Source organism: Amblyraja radiata, chromosome 6 (assembly GCF_010909765.2).
Source record: "Amblyraja radiata isolate CabotCenter1 chromosome 6, sAmbRad1.1.pri, whole genome shotgun sequence".
Lineage (NCBI taxonomy): Eukaryota > Metazoa > Chordata > Chondrichthyes > Rajiformes > Rajidae > Amblyraja > Amblyraja radiata.
The window spans coordinates 24,798,282-24,817,823 of NC_045961.1; positions in this window are offsets into that span (position 1 = coordinate 24,798,282).

The window sequence follows — 19,542 nt, forward strand, 5'->3', positions numbered from 1 at the left end:
TGCTCAGGTCAGGGGTGGAATTTGCAACCAGATAATAGGGCGTCTGAGTATTTCAATTGGTTGGTGATTCAGGGAATAGGTGACCAAAGTGTGTAGGATTCAGCAACTTTGGATGTACTCAGTTAATCTAGGAGTAACCTCGTTGGAACAATGTGGTCTAATATCCTCTACAATGCTTGCAAAGGGAACAGTGCTGTTTGATGCACTCTAAACACAGAAACTGCGTTGGATATACAAGCACAACTCCTAATGGGTAACGGATGATCAGTTGTCCAGCATAATGCAAAACAAGCATTCATGATCACATTTTATTCTGGGAAAATCCATTTTTATCACTGCAACACTGAGAATAAATATTTAATTTACACATTTTACCTCTTAATTTGGAAGTCATTATCTGGTGTAATTTCAACGTTTATTGAAATGAAGTGGCCTGTCTTGTTACATGATTCATTTTCATGATTATTTTCCTTAATACTCAATAAATAGGAGGCAGAAAAATCTGTTTTGTTAATAACACATGGCATCCTGCAATAATCAGATGGAACTTTAGTTTGTTCACTAGTTTACCCAAATGTATGCAAGGAAGTCACCCAGATACAAAGTTTCAGGATCACATAAAATTGCAACTCGTAGTGATTATTCTCAGCCTTAGGGTGGCACGATGGTGCAGCTACTGCCTTAGAGCGCCAGATGACCCCGGGTTCGATCCTGACTATAGCGGTATAAAGGGGAGGGTAGTGTCTTGTGTTCTGTGTCTTGTGTCTACTGTTTGTGGGTAAGTGTGTCTGTTTAGTGTTCAGCCATGAGTGAATGGCGGTGCGGGCTCGACGGACCTGGTGGTCTACTCTCGCACCTACTTTCTATGATTCTATGATTCTATGGGTGCTTGTCTGTACAGTTTGTACGTTTTCCCCGTGACCTGCGAGGGTTTTCTCTGAGATCTTCAGTTTCCTCCCACACTCCAAAGATGTACAGGTTTGTAGGTTAATTGGCTTTGTGTAAATGTAAAATTGTCCCTAGTGTGTGTAGAACAGCATTAATGTGGGGGGATTGCTGGTCGGCGCGGACTCGGTGAGCTGAAGGGCCTGTTTCCGCGCTGTATCTCTAAACTAAACTAAACTAAACAATTATGTATGACGTATCATTGAATTCTAAGGTTATCCAGTATAGCTGAGCATTTTTTGATAATCTTCATAATCAGAGATAAGACCTTTAAAAGCGATAAAATTATTTTATTTTAAAACCCAATGATTGAACTAAATCATGGATTGACCCTGGGGCTCGACTGGATCGGGCCCTAGAGCAAGCTAGGGCTAACCTTGGTCAAGCACTTCTCCAAGAGACCGAGCGCAGGACTGGCCGTGACCTGCAACAACATGGAGCAGTAGAGCAGCAGGGGAGGACACCAACAACTTCGCTTGGCCAGGCCGACCCTGCAATGCCGCCAGGACAACGGGCTTTTAAGGCTAGGTTTAGAACTTTGCACTTACGGTATAATGACTTGGAAATGGCACCTCTTGTGTATTGGCTCAGTGTAGTAATATTTCTATACACTTGTATTTCATCTAAGATTGTGATTATGTATAGTAATAGTTTTACTGAACTATCGGCAAAAAAATGTTCACTCTACCTCGGCACATGTGACAATAAAGTGCCATTGAACCAATTAATTTGGCGTTCTTTCAGAAGTTATTTGTACTTAATTGGCATTTTTTTAGCCATCACATTTTGTTTAGTGACCAGACACATTTCTCAAATTAACATCTTTCTTCATATTCCTACAGAAGTTACTTGATCTATAAATAAACCTGTGGCCACTTCATGTCTTAGAAAACATTACATTTAGAGGTCAACCGAGTCATATCCAGCCAGCTGACCCAATTACAAAAAAAACAGATCTGACTTGTTTAATTGTCTAATAACATGCTTTACCAGTTGCACCAACATCCTGAGTGCCATAAGAATATATCCTTAAAAGTTGCTGATGTGGATTTTAAATATACATATATGACATAAAAAGAGGCCATTCAGTCCATTTAATATATGGCGGCTCTCTGAGCCATTCAAATTATTCCTATGCCATATTTATTTTCCCATTAAACCCATTTCACTTTGTGTTTCAGGATGTGGATGCTGTTGACTTGGCAAGCAGTCATTTAACGTTCCCTAATTGTTCAATAGTTTTTGCAACAATTTAATATAACTCGATGCCTTGTATGGGCATATCGAAGGACAGGTAAGGGTTAAACCATACTGGTGCAAGACTAAAGTCACAAACAGGCCAACTAGGGAAGGGCAACCAGTTTTCTTTAGTAAAGTTCATAAATTAACCAAATGCAATTTTGAAACAAATAGAGAACTTTCTAATATATGATTATTTTTACTGATAGCAGCTTTGTATTTCTAGATTATTTTTAAAAGAAGGTAAATCTAACTACTACAAGGCGATTGTTGAGGATAAGGCAGTGTTGATAGGATTTATATATACATTTTAGTAAGGCAATTGATGAAGTCACCCATGGTAGGCTAGTTAAGGGGGTTCATTATGAGTTGATCGTATAGATTCGGGACTGGCTTACTCATAGACAGCAGAGGAGAGTGGTGGAAGGGCTTATACAGGCTGGATGTTTGTAACCAATGCATTTCCGTGGAGATATGTGCTGGGACCTTTGTTGTTTGCGATATATATAAATGACAATATGAATGCTGCCTGGATTCAAGAATATGAGCTGGAAGGAGGGGTTGGACAGGCTTGGAATGTTTTCTCTGGAACGTCGGAGGTTGACAAAAAATATAACAGCAATATATAAAATTATGAGAGGCATAGAGTAGGCAGTCAGAACCTTTTTCCTAGGGTGGAAATATCAAAGACTAGAAAACATAGCTTTAAATTTCTGAGGACCAGAGAACATAGGTTTAAGGTGAAGGGGAAAAGATTTAATTGGGTGGTGGATGTATGGAACAAGCTGCCAGGGGAGGTAGTTGAGGCAGGGACTATCCCAACATTTAAGAAGCAGTTACACAGGTACCTGGATAGGACACGTTTGAAGGGATATGGACCAAATACTGGCAGGTGGGACTAGTGTAGCTGGTACATGTTGGCCGGTGTGGGCAAGTTGGGCCGAAGGGCCTGTTTCCACACTGTACCACTCTGAATGTGAAAGGGGCAAAGTCAAAAGGAGATGAGCGGGGCAAGTTTTTATTATACAGAGCTGGTGAGTGCCTGCAATGAGTTGCCAGGGATGATGGTGGAAGCAGATACATTAGTGGAATTTAAAAGGCTTTTAGACAGGCACATAGATGTGCAGTGAACAGAAGGATATGTATCATGTGCAGGCAGATAAGATTAGTTTATCTTGGCATTATGTTTGGCAGAGCCTTTTCCTGTGTTGTGCTTTTCTATGTTCTATGTTCTCATAGGATGTGGACCCACATTACTTTAAATTATTAATCATAGCCTCTGGATTACTAGTCTGTGATATTAACATTATACTGCACTATCAGCTAACAATGTTCTTTATTGTTCAGATCAACGTCAACTAATCTGAGCCATCACATTATTTTCCCACTAATGGTTCTAAAGTTTGCATAAAAGATGTGGAAATATGTGCTACTTTCTGGCATCTTTAAGGAGCAGAAACCTATAACTCACATTCCCTATTTAAACATTAATTTCTTTCAATTGCATTTTATCGATGTCAGATGATTCATTAAATGAATTAAAAAGCACTCCATTTGTTTCAAGAGTCATGTGGCATTACAGTTTTTGTGGATGCCACGTTATAAAAATGCCACCTGCTCAAATTAATTTAATTCACTGATTTATTATGCATAATTGATAAAGGATTGTAAGCATTGCCAGGCAGTAATTAGAAATAATTCCTGAAATAACAATTCAGTCATGACCACCTGAAGGAGAAAAGCTTTGCAAACTTTCTTGGTGTTGGAATGAAGGCATAAATCATAATTCATATAAGCATTACTCAATCCTGAACTTTACAGCTCAAATCATGTTGACAAATGATAACTGAGTCTATTCAAGTTTCTTTTGCACTAATTATATAGCTTTTAATAATCTGTTTGATAATAGGAACACTGGAAGATGAGGAAGATACTTAATCCTTCAAGCCTGTTCCACAAATTAAGCTCAATTGTGGCCGGTCTGTTTACTTGTTCTGCCTTGACTTCCTTTCATAATACCTCTTGCTCAAAAACTGGGTGATCTTTGATTTAAAATTGTGATTGACCAACCATCTATCTACCACCTCTGTGCAAGAAAGTCTAACCTAACCTCCCCGAATGGCGGAGCTTTAACCTCATCTCCCCTCACCCACCCCCTCAGCCCCCAACCCCAACCACCAATCCTTTGCCCTGAGAAAATAATTTTGCCTATCCGATTAATTATTTTCAAAATTCTTAAAAAACTCCTGACTGAAAATATTCCAAGAAGTACAAACGTGTAAATGTCTTTTCATGATTAAATCCTTGTATGTCTGGTAACATTCTGGTGAATCTATACTGTACTCATTTCAGTGTTAATACAATAAATCATATCTATAGTGTGGTGCCCAGAACAGTAAACAGTAATTTAAATGTGACCAGAGATTTCGATGCCTCTGCATTATTTCCTCTCCATTACATTATGCTCTATTATTCTTACAAGTCAAGTTTACATTGGCTATCTTGATTGTTTTGTTTTGTTCCTAACCATTAAATCTTATTGAATACAATCTTACTTTTTTCAGACTTCCATAGTTCCTCCTTCTTAAGATTTAACCAAAACCTTAGATCTCTTCTTTTCTGATCCAAAGTGAATGGTATCACACAATTTAAGCCTTTTCACTTAACATATCAGTGACACTTTGTAATCCTATGGGAAGGAAGACAAAACCTCAGAATGTGCTAAACTGCTTTAAAAAATAGTCTATGAAGTCCTTCACTTACCATGAAACCATTTGGCTAGTTATTATTGTAATTTATGAGGCGCAGCTATCAATTGGCTCACAGCAGGTTCCTGCAAACAACAAGGTGAAAATGACCAAATAATTTGTTTAGTGACACTGGGATCAGCTAGATATATTTTGACCAGATTACAGTGGTTAATTCCTTGCTCTGAATCAAAATATTATAGAGTCAAGGAATCATAGAGGCATACAATATTGTAACAGGTGCTCCAGCCCAACTTCAACTTGTCGACCAAAATGCCTCATCCAAATTATTCCCATTGGCCTGCACCTGGTCCACATCTCTCTAAACCTTTCCAATCTATCTCCTGTCAAAATATCTTTTAAATGTTGATTGATTAGTAAGGGTGCCAAAGGATACAGGGAGAAGAAGGCAGGAGAATGGGTTTGAGAGGAAAATAATGAGCAACCATGATAGAATGGCAGAGTAGGCTCGATGGGCTGAATGGCCTAATTCTGCTCATGACTTATGAACTGATCATTGCACCTGTCTCAACTTGTTCATATGGCAGTTCATTCCATCTACCCACCATCCACTGCATAAAATATTTCTCCTTTCACCTTAAACCTACAGTATGCACTTTAGTTCTTGATTCCATTACCCAAGAAAATAAACTGTGCATTCTATCTATTCCCCTCATGATTTTATGCACATCCATATGATCACCCATCAGTCTCCTGCACTCCAAGGAATACAATCTGCCCAACTTCACCTTACAGCTCAGGCCCTCGAGTCCTGACGAATTGCTGCAATCATTACTACTTAATGGCATCTTTCCTACAGCATGGAGTTCAAAACTGAACACAATACTCCAAATACCAATCAGTCTGAAGAAGGGTTTCAGCCCAAAACGTTGCCTATTTCCTTTGCTCCATAGATGCTGCTGCACCCGCTGAGTTTCTCCAGCATTTTTGTGTACCTTCGATTTTCCAGCATTTGCAGTTCCTTCTTAAACACTCGAAATACAGCCCCATTAATGTCTTGTACAACTGTAACATAACGTCCCAACTTCCATACTCATTTGTGTAGGAAGTAACAGCAGATGCTGGTTTAAACCAAAGACAGACACAAAATGCTGGAGTAACTCAGCAGTACAAGCAGCATCTCTGGAGAAAAGGAATGGGCGAAGTTTCAGGTCAAATCTGAAGAAGAGTCTTGACCCGAAACGTCACCCATTCTTTTTCCCTAGAGATGCTGCCTGCCCCGCTGAGTTATTCCAGCATTTTGTGTCTATCTTCCATACTTATTTCCATGACTGATGATAGCCATTGTTCCAAAAGCTTGCTTCACCTATCTTTCAACCCACAACAACACTTTCAAGGAGCTGTATACTTTTACTCCTAGTCCAATGTCAAATGTCAGATAACTTGTAACATTAATGATGGTAACAGTGGCCTTCTGGATTAGATTTCATTGCCCACGTTACATTTCGCCTTGCGCGAGAGGATGTGGTGTTTAGTGGAGTGGGAAATGTAAGCATTTTGTGATGTACACAGAATTGCTTTTGAGTGGGACAGAGTACATGAACCAAAGGATCTGTTAAGTATTTTCACAACATTGCTTGTCAAACAGAGCAAAAGGGATGTACGTTGTAAATGTCTGTTGTGCAGTCTGGATGTTTGGTATCACAGTATTTGGCAGCAAAGACAATGAGACATCCAAAGGAATAGGTTGCTATATTTTTTTAGCTCTATATCAAATCAAATCAAATCATAAAACTGTCAGAGTCCCAAAGGATAATGCAAAAGAAGGTGGTGCTCGAATGTGCTTCTTCATCAAGCGAGAAAAGCATTCACACAGCTCTCTTAAAAAAACTATAACAAGTGGCAGAAGAAGATTGAGGAGATCTCGTCTGACATGTCGAAGCAAAAGAAATTGGACTGTTGGAAATAAATAGATTCATAAACATGCAAAATGAACCATATTCAAGGAAATGTTTATACAAGATATTCTCCTTAAAAACAAAAAGGAGTATAAACCTGTCAAAACAATTCTTGACAAAGATATGTTTTACACTAAATCACTTGTCAAAATATTGAACTCAGTTGTGAACCAAATTATAACGCATTGGCATCATTGCAGAACAATGTCCTCAGCCCCAGTGTTATAAAGCTGCTTTATTTATTAACTCCCTTTCACCATAATGTCACAAGTGTCACCATTCGCTAAAGACTGCTATATCAAAAGCAGCAGGCAGTTAGTTTGGGGGTGTTTAGCCTGATTCATGCACAAAAAACTGCAATTATAGGAACAGTTCTTGATGAAAGCTTAAATGTACAGGGCCCAATTATCTGAAACATTGGCTGGGAAGTATAAGGTTGTGGGTGCAAATATGTCAAATCTGTGCTTGACTATTGTGAGTCATGTAGCAGATTAGTTGAAGGACGTCTCGCCTAATTTAGATGCTGGGATGTTTTCACTCCCTGACTTTGCCAGGTAAGCCTTTGTCATTTTTCAAACCCAATGTTTGATGCTAGCTGGCCTGCCTGGATTTACATTAATTGTGCTTTGACGTTGTTGCTTGATGCAGCTCAATGGCTTTGGCCAATTCAGAGGGCTGTTAACAGTCGACACTGTGAATCAGGAATTATAAATAGGCCAAATTAAATGAGGTTTCATTTCCCTGAGGACATCAGTCAACAAGATGAACTTTCTCTAAAAAATGTAAGATGAAATGTGAATTTTAGAGTCATCGAGTCATAGAGTGATACAGTGTGGAAACAGACTCTTCGGCCCAACTTGCCACACCGGCCAACATGTCCCAGCTACACTAGTCCCTCCAGTTTATATATAAATTTTGATGAAGAATTATTGTTCACTGTTCCTCTTTCCACAGATATTGCCTGATCTTCTGAATACTCCCATTTTCAAATATTGTTTGGTAAAGTCACATACCACAGCAACCCTAAGATAGACACAAAATGCTGGAGTAACTCAGAGGGTCAGGCAACATTTCTGGAGCAAACGGATAGGTGATGTTTCGGGTTGGGACTATCTTTGGTATAAGCCAGCATCTGCAGTTCCTTGTTATTGCATTCCACGACAACCCTGTTGCATTTACATTTTTCCATAATTTATCTATATATCTGTCCCACTAGCAATGATAGAAGTAAAAATGTATTCCACTTGGATAGACTAGTCAAAGTATGGGATAAATGCAAAATAGTATCGGTGTTCAGGAAATTCTCTTAGTACTGCCATCTGCAAGAAAATATGCACTTTGAGGTGTATACATTTAACAGGAGGAGACCAATACATTGGTGAGGCATATGACTAATGTGGAACCATATAGCAAAAGTTCCCTAAAATAAATGATTTCATTCATTTAGTCCAGAAGAAATATTGGAGTGTTTGGAATCACAGAATGGACAATATGAGAGATTGTTTTGAAGAACTGGTCTTAGGAAAACGCTGTCTCGAGTCAGGCAGCACAGAGGATCAACGGAAAATCATTGGTTTATCAACAGGGCAGAATGCGAGTGGTGTATGTGCACGAAACAAATCTTGAATGATGGAGAGATTATGTCAGCCAGGGCCAGAGAATCCTTAAGCACTCACTAGTGTTAATAATGGGAGGAATGACAACAAGAGATAATTATGTTCATCTGTCAGGCAAATATGTAACAATTGTGGAAGGACCAAAGAAATAGATCGTTGGTCGGCGTGGACTCGGTGGGCCGAAGGGCCTGTTTTCACACTGTATGTCTAAACTAAACTAAAATGCTTTGAGAAAGAATAACTTGGGTATTGACAGTAATAACAATTAATAAAAACTCATGAACAACAGGTTTTATTTGCCAATGAGGTCAGAGCTTTTAGGGATGGTCAGGAGTATGTTATACTTAACCAACTGTCTGAGATTTCATTTAAACTTTTAAAAGTGAAATCGTTTCAGTTTGCAATTATAACTAATCATTGAGCTCCTCTTACTGTTAGAGAACATGCAGGACTTTTATTTCAGTTTGGTGACTGGATAGTATGTCTACAAAACATATTTTGGCCAAAAAGGCGTGCTTGAGTTTGAATGTTATAAGCGAAGTTGATAAGTATGCGAGGAGTGGTCAATGAAGAAATATTCTCAGCAGTTTAACAACTAGACAACTTGTAGGAGAGTATCGAAAAAGTAGATCGAGCAAACATATAAGTTGTTGGGTGCCAGTAATTAGAAGGGATTAGTTGAATGAAACTCCAGATGTTCTATTCAGATGAGACGTCCATGCTCCAGCAATAACAGCTATTGCTTAAAACAGTTCAATGGTGGCAATGTCTAGGAAAGATAGTACTAAACTGGGCTTTGGCATGTAAGCTTGGAAGAACAATCATATTTCACCATGTTCCACATCCCCTTTGGGGGGTAGTAGAAGAAGTGAATGCCATTTCAGATCAATTGTACTCCAACAATTTTCAAGATGACAAGGTTATCTAATCTATCTAATCTAATCTTTAGACAATAGATAATAGGTGCAGTGTAGGCCATTCGGCCCTTCGAGCCAGCACTGCCATTCAATATGATCATGGCTGAGGTTGTGGAGGTGTTTGAAGGAATTGGAGTCATTACATGATTTTTGTGTCTGCAGATTTTGGAGAAATGCTGGAAGAAGCAATTAAAGATCGTGAAATAAACAAAAATGCCTTTCTTTTGTGAAACAGCCAGCATGAAGTAAAGCTGAATAAAGATATCATAACTTTTTAGTAACAAGGATTACTTTTGTTGGACATATTGCTCCAGCCCAAGGACTTTGTGTAGACCCAATCAAAGTTTGACAATGCCAACATGTACAGATTTGGCAGAGATCCTATGTTTGTTGGAATCTGGTCAACGTCTTTGTAAGTTTCTCCCATGTCTTTTGTACATGGTGAAACTGCTCAGAGATTTAACAAGAAAACAGAAAATCGCAAAAAGCAGTACTATGCAAGGTTCAAATAGTGGTCGGTCATACACGAGTTTTAGATGTTTTACACACAAAAAAGAGACAGATCTGCAATATCCCGTGTCTGTCTGGATTAGGAGCAAAAATGATACGGAACAGATAGAAATTGCCTAGGCGAGAAATGGCAATCTTGTACAGTCTTTCGGCTGACTAAAAATAACATGCAACCAAAGCTTTTCATTGTACATGTGACAATAATGTTGGGACGACAGATGGCACAATGGGCTAAGTGTTCGACTGGCGACCGGAAGGTAGCCGGTTCGAATCCCGCTTGGAGTGCATACTGTCGTTGTGTCCTTGGGCAAGACACTTCACCCACCTTTGCCTGTGTGTGAATGTGTGTGAATGTGTGTGAGTGATTGGTGGTGGTCGGAGGGGCCGTAGGCGCAGAATGGCAGTCACGCTTCCATCAGTCTGCCCCAGGGCAGCTGTGGCTACAGAAGTAGCTCACCACCACCGAGTGTGACTGAGGAGTGAATGAATAATGCGATGTAAAGCGCCTTGAGTATTAGAAAGGCGCTATATAAATCCCATCCATTATTATTATTATAATAAACTAAAATAAACCGAACTAAGTAAGGGCATTATTAGGAGCAAAGATGTGAACAAATTGAGAAGGAGCTCGAGGGGTTTTACATTGCTGAAACAGATCAAGATCACAGTGGAAACAATTGTCAAACTCTGATGAGTACACAAATAACCCTCAAACTTTGCTGGGATGATCATATCTGTCTATTTAAAGTAACTTAGAATGAAGTGAGAAAATCTGGTATTGGCTGACACAGGAAGATGTGCATGCCTGCTGAGGTCGGCATATGTGATTTTTCATATGACATGGGGTAAATTCATCTCTGTGAAACTCTTCTAAATGGAAATACACATAGGGAACGGTTCAATCATGCAGGAGTTGATTCAATTCAGAAATTAATATTCTTCTAGAATGCCTTGTGTCAAGTCAGAAGCTGCTGAATATCTCCATCTCTTCTGCTGATCAAGGAAATCTAATATTCAAAAGTTAACTTGTGGTACCAGTTGTGTGCATAAAGAGCTAATGTCAGTTACTCATTCAACATTGCAACGTGCATCAGCATAGATAGTTGAAATTGTTGATTCTGAGAATTTCTCCATTGATCCAAGATGACATCTGAGCTTAAATATTAATATTGCAAAGTATGATATTTAATTGGTACATCAAAGATTTTATTAAAGGGTCATAGTCATAGTGATAGTGTGAAAACAGGCCCTTCAGTCCAACTTGCGCACACTTGCCAACATGTCCCAGCTACACTAGTCCCACCTGCCTGCATTCAGTCCATATCTTTCCAAACTTGTCCTATCCATGTACCTGTCTAACTGTTTCTAAAATGTTGGGATAATCCCAGCCTCAACAACCTCCTCTGGCAGCTTGTTCCATACATACACCATCCTTTGTGTGAAAAAGTTTCCTCAGATTCCTATTAAATCTTTTCCCCTTCACCTTGAACCTATGTCCTCCGGGCCTCGATTCCCCTATTCTGGGCAAGAGATTTAGTGCAGTTACCCGATTCATTCCTCTCATGATTTTATACACCTCTATAAGATCACCCGTCATCCTCCTGTGTTCCAAGAAATAGAGACCCAGCCTTCTCAACCTCTCCCTATAGCTCAGACCCTCTAGCCCTGGCAACATCCTCGTAAATCTTCTCTGAACCTTTTCATTTTTTTAAAATATTTTTATTAAAGCATATACATATCATAACTAAAACATGATTTGTTTACCAGTTACATATTAACACAGCTTCTGTTTATTTTTTAATAGATTTTTTTGAAAGATAGATAGAGAGAAAAGAGGGGGGGGGGGGGGAATTACCAATAACACAATTTGGAGATAGGTCCGTAGATTATAAAGTTTAATTATTCATCCAATCCTGGATTCAAGTTTCAGTCAAGCTTCCTTGCTGAATCGATTTACCCTTTCAGAAAATCAATAAATGGAGACCATATTCTAGCAAATAGTTCTGATTTGTCAATTAAGACAAGTCTAATTTTTTCCAAATGTAAGGTCTCAGACATTTCCATAATCCACATTTTAATTGAGGGGGTTGTTGGGTTTTTCCAAAAATTATCAAATTATGTTGTGTAAGTTCCGGAATAGTATTAAGTACTTTTTTGAAGAACAATGGGTTGTCAAAATTTGGTCCATAAACATTAAGGAAAATCACTTTTTTTGAATATAATTCATCCACCAGTATAATATATCTACCATCAATATCCGCAATAGTTGATATATGTTTAAAAGGTATACCCTTACGGATTAAAATTGCAACCCCTCTAGACTTATGAGAGAATGAGGAGTGATACGTTTTGGCAATCCATTTTGCTTTCAATCTATGTCGCGCTTCATTTTTAAGATGAGTTTCTTGCAGAAACATTATATCAGCTTTGAGTGATTTTAAGTGTGCTAATACTACCTCTCTTGATTGGTTCATTAATACCCTTGACGTTCCAACTAGAAAATGTAATTCCTTCACCCCTAATTTTGATATTAACGTCTTGCATCTTATGGGTAGGGTGGTCTATGAAAGAGAAAATGGTTCAACACACTAAACCTGACATTCCACCCAAACACAGGATAGATGAATTTTAGATTTAATATGTCTTCATCCCGAACATATCTTCTTAAAAAAAACTTATAATTAAATTTAATATTTAAGTTGTAATGAAGAGAAAAGTAGAAAGAGTAGAAAATAGGTTAGAAGAGTGCAAAGAAAGGAGAAAAACTACATAATCAGTGTAGTTAGTGATACCCACACTAGCATGGCTAACCCTCTAGAGACTTCTGTGGCCTTATAAAAAAAATAATACTAGCTCCCTGCTTTAATTTAAAAAAAGATTTCAATAAAAGCAATTTATAAAAAGGAGGGGGGGAAAACATTTTTAGGTCCAAATAATTTGTAATCCAGTAGTAGGGAATTTTTATTCTCCTAAAAAATATTAGTCAAATATTAGTCAAATATAAAAAAACAAAATTTTATTAATAAAATACCTAAATCAAACATTATTTACAGTTCTTATTTATAACTAATTCTATGAATATCTTGTTAATAATAGTTAGTGATAATTAGTAGTGATTAGTGCTAAATAATAAAGGTTGTAAATCAATAGCAGGATAACTTGCTCAACTATCATTATCAACTATCATTAGTCCTTGAGTATAACAATTTAAAGTTCCATTTGTTCTCTGCAAGGTGATGACACTGTGCAGATAATGTTCAATCATCAGTCGGATTCTCAATGTTCTGGGCGAACTCGTGACATTGGAGTGGAGTGGGGTGGGGTGGGGTGGGGTGTGGTGGAGTGGGGTGGAGTGGGGTGGGGTGGAGTGGGATGGGGTGGGATGGAATGGGGTGGGGTGGAGTGGGGTGGGGTGGGGTGGGGTGGAGTGGGGTGGGGTGGGGTGGGGTGGGGTGGGGTGGAGTGGGGTGGGGTGGAGTGGAGTGGGGTGGGGTGGAGTGGGGTGGGGTGGGGTGGGGTGGGGTGGAGTGGGGTGGGGTGGGGTGGGGTGGGGTGGGGTGGAGTGGGGTGGGATGGGATGGGGTGGGGTGGGGTGGGGTGGGGTGGGGTGGGGTGGGGTGGGGGTGGGATGGGGTGGGGTAGGAGGGGGATGGGGGCTGTTAGTGGGAGAAATAACTGTGCCCTGGGTGGGGGAGGGGGTATTTGGATGAGGATGTATTTTGTTTATGTGCAAATAATGATCTTCTGCCTTTCCTTTTTAAATGAGGATCAGTGCAGTATATTTTTACAATGAGCTGGTAAATGCTGACTCTGGCTTTAAAGCTGAAACCTTATTAGTAGAGTCATGTGATCGACTTCTCTCTGCATTGCAATTGTCTATAGAACATTCATTAGCTTTAAACAAACTAAATGATTGGAAAATATAGGTCTGTGCATTGGAGTAGACTCTGAGCTTATAAGAGTTTCAGCTAATGGAAATAACACTCAGCAAATATGTAAACGTGTTGCATCATTCTTTTCCATTTTTCATTAATGAAATATAGAGGTTTGCAGAATTACTCTGGAGAGATTTTTGAAAGTCTGACATGCTGTGTTGAGTTTGTGAGTCTGATCAGTTCTTCGCACATGAGATTACAAATAACTGAGATGCTAGAGCTGGGAAATGGGTGACAAAGCCCAACCTGCAAAGTTGGAACATTTGCTTTCATCTAAGAGCCTTGTACATAATGTTACATAATTGCAGGAACTTGTTAATAAGTTCCGGCACGATGTCATTCCATCTTTTCCAAAATGATTGTCCAACCATACTTCAAAGGATGTTTTCTGTTTTGTTGTACACTGCAAGCAATTGTAGATACGACTAGGATGAGCAGGGTTTTAGGTTTTATATGATACAAATCTGCGAATGCACAGCTCCCAGTTTGAATTTCAGCGCACTGTAAAACTCAGGCCCTTGTTTATACTTTCATTCAATGTTGAAAATATTAACATAATATACTTTGCGTCTGAATGGTTTTCACAGTGAAGGCTTGATATTTGGCACAGCTCTTTAACATTTGAATAATAATGATTACAGCTATCGGCATTGGTCTTGTTCCAATGAAGTAAGTGGCCCTGAGAAACTGTCAAATTTCATTAGGCAGCACTGATTTTTTGCCACATAAATTAGTCATGTATTTCAGTGAAGTTAGAAAATAATTGATTGCCAGGAACGAATGCACAATATAATGGAATAAATCTAAATTTTATTCATTAATGAAAAATGGAAAAGAATGATGCAACACGTTTACATATTTGCTGAGTGTTATTTCCATTAGCTGAAACTCTTATAAGCTCAGAGTCTACTCCAATGCACAGACCTATATTTTCCAATCATTTAGTTTGTTTAAAGCTAATGAATGTTCTATTAACACTTCTCTTTTTAAGGTACAACATAAGATGTGGGTAGTTTTCACATACTTATCAAAAACACCCAGACTTTCATCTCCATTATCCCCTCTACTGTCTCTGAGTATGCAGACTGTTTGTCATAGAGTCATACAGCATGGAAACAGGCCCTTCGGCCTAACTCAACCACACCGACCAACATGCTCCATCTGCACTATTCCCACCTGCCTGCATTTGGCCCAGACAACTCTAAACCCCTCCTATCTATGTACTCGTTCAGATGCTTCCTAAACATTGCGATAGTAACTGTCCAAGCTACCTCCTCTGACAGCTTGATCCATTTCCCCACCACCAAGGCTCTGGAATCATCTAGCTAAATTACTCAATTCTTTATTTCTCTTTCTTCCTTTAAAATGCTCTTTCAAATATATCCTTTGTCCAAGCTTATGACTATTTCCCCTAACATTTTCTTATGTGATGTCTTGGAATATATAAACCAGGGTGCTACTATTGGAATAATCACCGACATAAAAGTATTATCCTAGAGTCCACTTGGAACAAATTAATATTTACATGGGAATATAAGAATATAGAAAATGGATGGAATCTTTTAGCAAGATTTACGAAGATATCAATAGGAAATATGTTTGATATAATTTCATTTATTCTTGTTATCAGAAACCATAAAGTGCTTAAAGTGCCATTGCAGAAAAATGCTATATTTCACTCTATAGAGGAATTCTTATAGGGGGAGGGACCAGCAGAGACTTTTTACAGTCAGCATGAACTTTTCCAAATCCTGTTTCAGGTTAGATTCATTACAGTACAGAAATCTGAGTATTCACATCCATTGTATGGAATCTGTGAAGTTTTAGAAAGTTTCATTCACTTGCTATTTTTTTTTTTTGATTATTTTTTTATTAAAAGCATATGTACCAATGATAATAAACAACAAACTGGTTACAGAGTTCTTCAATTTTTAAAGTTTTTTTTTAAAGGAAAGAAATAGAGAAAAAAAAGAAATAAAAGAGACTATAAACTAATAAAAAGGAGAAACAAAAAAAAAGAAAAAAAGGCAAGAAGGAAAAGAGATTACAAATATAAAGATTGTGGAGATAGATCCGGGAGACTCACTTGCTATTTCTGAACCTCCATAAAGTCAGTTATGTGAGAAGGAGAGCCTAAGTCATGATGTTAATTGCACATTGATATGAATAGACTGCAGATACCAGTTGAAAAATAATGGATGCTACGCATTCTATTGTTGGAGCTTTCTACATTTACACTGAGAATGCAGGTAAGATCTGTCCGGGAGAGTATTAAAGTAATAGGAATAATAGCTTAAGAATACTGAAGTCAGTATTATTACCGATAAATTTAAGAGAATGTATTCAGTATAAAATAAACTTTTGGAGGATGGATAGGAAACATTAAGCTTGCCTTTGATGCACTTGTCCTCTGAAAAGAATTAAAACATGTAGTTTAGATAGATAGTTCAGATTCCACTGTGGAATGTAAAGTAAACAGGAAGTGTCAGATTCAAACAATTTAAGAAGCATCTAAAGGTTTGTGTCAAGAATTATAGTTAGTTTGGAGACAACATTTCTAGGCTGCAGTTGTTATTATTCTGGCATTGTGCGATGTTTACAACCATGAAAAACTGCTTTATCTTGTATGACATGAAAATATTATCCATATTCCAGTGAGAGTGCAGTGCATGTGGAATGACATTGCCATCTACTGGTGATGTGGCATAAAGATCACACAACAACAACTTCAGAATTGGTAGGCTGAGGACAATTTGTCTAACATTCTACATCAGGATGAATAAAAGTTCGAGTTCAGTAATTCTGTACGAAGAACTCAAATTCTCATAGGCTAACCTACTGGGGCAGATGTACGGATGTATAGTTCTGCTTCTACTTACTGTGGCTGTTATTAAAATGTACCAAATCAATTTATCTCTAGCATTCAATTTTTCATTAATCTTTGGCACAGCAGTAGAGTTGCTGGCTTACGGCACCAGAGACCCAGGTTCGATCCTGTCTACGGGTGCTGTCTGAACAGAGTTGCACATTCTCCCCTTGAGCATCAGTCTGACATCCCGACATCAGTCTGATGAAGGGTCTCGACCCGAAACATCACCCATTCCTTCTCTCCAGAGATGCTGCCTGTCCCGCTGAGTTACTCCAGCATTTTGTGTCTACCTTCGATTTAAACCAACATCTGCAGTTCTTTCCCACACACTCCCTTTGAGCACATGGGTTTTCTCTGGTTTCCCCCCACACTCCAAAGACAGGTTTGTAGGTTAATTGGCTTTGGTAGAAAAAAATTGTAAATTGTCCCTGGTGGGATTATACCACCAGGGGCGCCGGGGATCAGGGGGAACTTTTTTTCAAGTTTCTTACCTTCCCGAAGATGTGATCAATTTTCGGATCACATTCTCCGGGCTCTGCGGCCTAATATCGCTGGAGCTGGAAGCGTCCTCGGACAGTCATGAGCCCCACGACGGGGCATGGACTTTAACATCGGAGCGGATCCCTTGCTTGGGATCGCTCCCACCGTGACCACCATGGACTTACCAACAAGGGCTCGCAGTCTCGGGTGAGGCTAGTCGGGAGCTCCAACGCCGCAGAAGGTTCGATCAGACCCGATGCGAGGTTTGATCGCCCGGCGCGGAGGAGCTGACATCCCTCCGATGCGGGAGCGGATCACCTCGACGTGGGGGGCACAAACGCCGCCTGCTACTGGAGTCAAGATCGTCCCGTCAACAGAGGGCTCGAGGCCCCCGACCGAGGAAGAACAAAGGAAGAGACTTCCATCACAGTGAGGAATGTGTAGGAGTCACTGTGGTGGATGTTCAAGTTAAAATGTATTTTTGAGTGATCTGTTATTTTTAATTGGATGACTGACCTGGCCAATGAAATTCCTCGTATGTTGCAAAACATACTTGCCGAATAAAGTGTGATTCTGATTCTGATTTTGATTCTGGTGTGCAGGATAGTGCTAGTGTACGGAGATCGCTGGTCGGCGCAGACTCAGTAGGCCAAAGGGCCTGTTTCCGCACTGTATCTCCAAACTAAAGTACTTAATTGCACCAATAACAAGAGGATTGCATGTCAGTGTATAATATCCTCATATGACACCACTCGAGAAGCTCTGCAAACATTTTGCTTCTCTGAGTGCAATGCTATTCCATAGTGGCTTGTTTCTTGTGCAGAGATTCTTCAATCTAATATTACTCATGCATAGCTTAACCTGGAGGGTTCTGGAGAAGATCTTAGGCTGCAACTTCTTTAATTTACATTACATAAGGAATAACTTTGTTTATTAACGCAGTCTTTTTCATTTTTGTGTGGGTGTCGAGGAAAATATTTATTTCCTATCCCTAACAGACCTGTGAAGGGAATATATCTTGAACAGTTAGTAAAGGAATGCTTATCTACTTCAGAAGGCATTGAAGAGTCAGAGACATTGGTATGCAATTGGCTTCACACAACAGAGAGAACAAGTAAGGATGGTAGATTGCCTTCCCCAAAGGACATTAGTGATGCACTTGAGTTTTTACAACAAACTTCAGAGTTATTTTTACTCAGACTGGTTTTGTTTTTCTGGGGTTTTTTTCAAAACTAAAATCAATTTCACAAACTTCTCTGATGGGATTGTCACATATAATCCCTCCATTTTGCCCCAACAAGATACTTAATTTCAAGATGCTATCAAACTGCTACCTTGTTTCAAAAAGAAGACCCAAAATGCTTACATCACATGAGTATTGATTGAGAGTATTGATTGCCATTGATTGTTCTGGCCATTGGTTTCAATAGAACTAAATGTTCATAGCCAAGTACAGCCGAGGCAAAATTCTCTTGTATACGATTAATATTTCTGAAAACAAACAATTTATTTTTCATCTGGTCACTTGCAGCTTAATTTATACTTTGCTAACATCATTCCTGGAACATCGAAATATTTATTTTTCCTCCCTGTCTTAGACTTTTGAGGAAGAATGTCAAGAGTCAAGAGAGTCAAGAGTGTTTTATTGTCATGTGTCCCAGATAGAACAATGAAATTCTTACTTGCTGCAGCACAACAGAATATGTAAACAATATGATAAACAAGAGAGAAAAATAAAGTTCAGTGTGTATATATACAAGTACACACACACACATACAGTATAAATATAAATATTCAAAAAACAAACAATAGTAGAATAATAATAATAATAATAATAATAATAATAATAATAATAATAATAATAATAATAATAATAATAATAATAATAATAATAATAATAATAATAATAATAATAATAGTAGTCGATTGTAGTTCAGAGCTTATTTGAGGTTGTCGTGTTTAATAGCCTGATGGCTGTAGGGAAGAAGCTGTTCCTGGACCTGGACGTTACAGTTTTCATGCTCCTGTACCTTCTTCCCGATGGCAGGGGTGAAATGAGTGTGTGGCCAAGAAGGTGTGGGTCTCTGATGATGTTGGCTGCCTTTTTATCGGAGGCAACGACTCCGATAAATCCCTTAGATGGTGGGGAGGTTCACCAGAAATAAACTGTTCTTACAGGGTTACATCAGGTTGTCTATAAATGGATTTATAGCAGCATTTAAAAGATGTCTGTAATGGTACATGGATAGGAAAGGTTCAGAGGAATATGTGTAAAATGTGGGCAAATGGGTCGGGTTTAGATGGCATGAATAAATTGGGCCAAAGTGCCAGTTTTGTTGCTGTATGGCTCTATGACAATAAATCT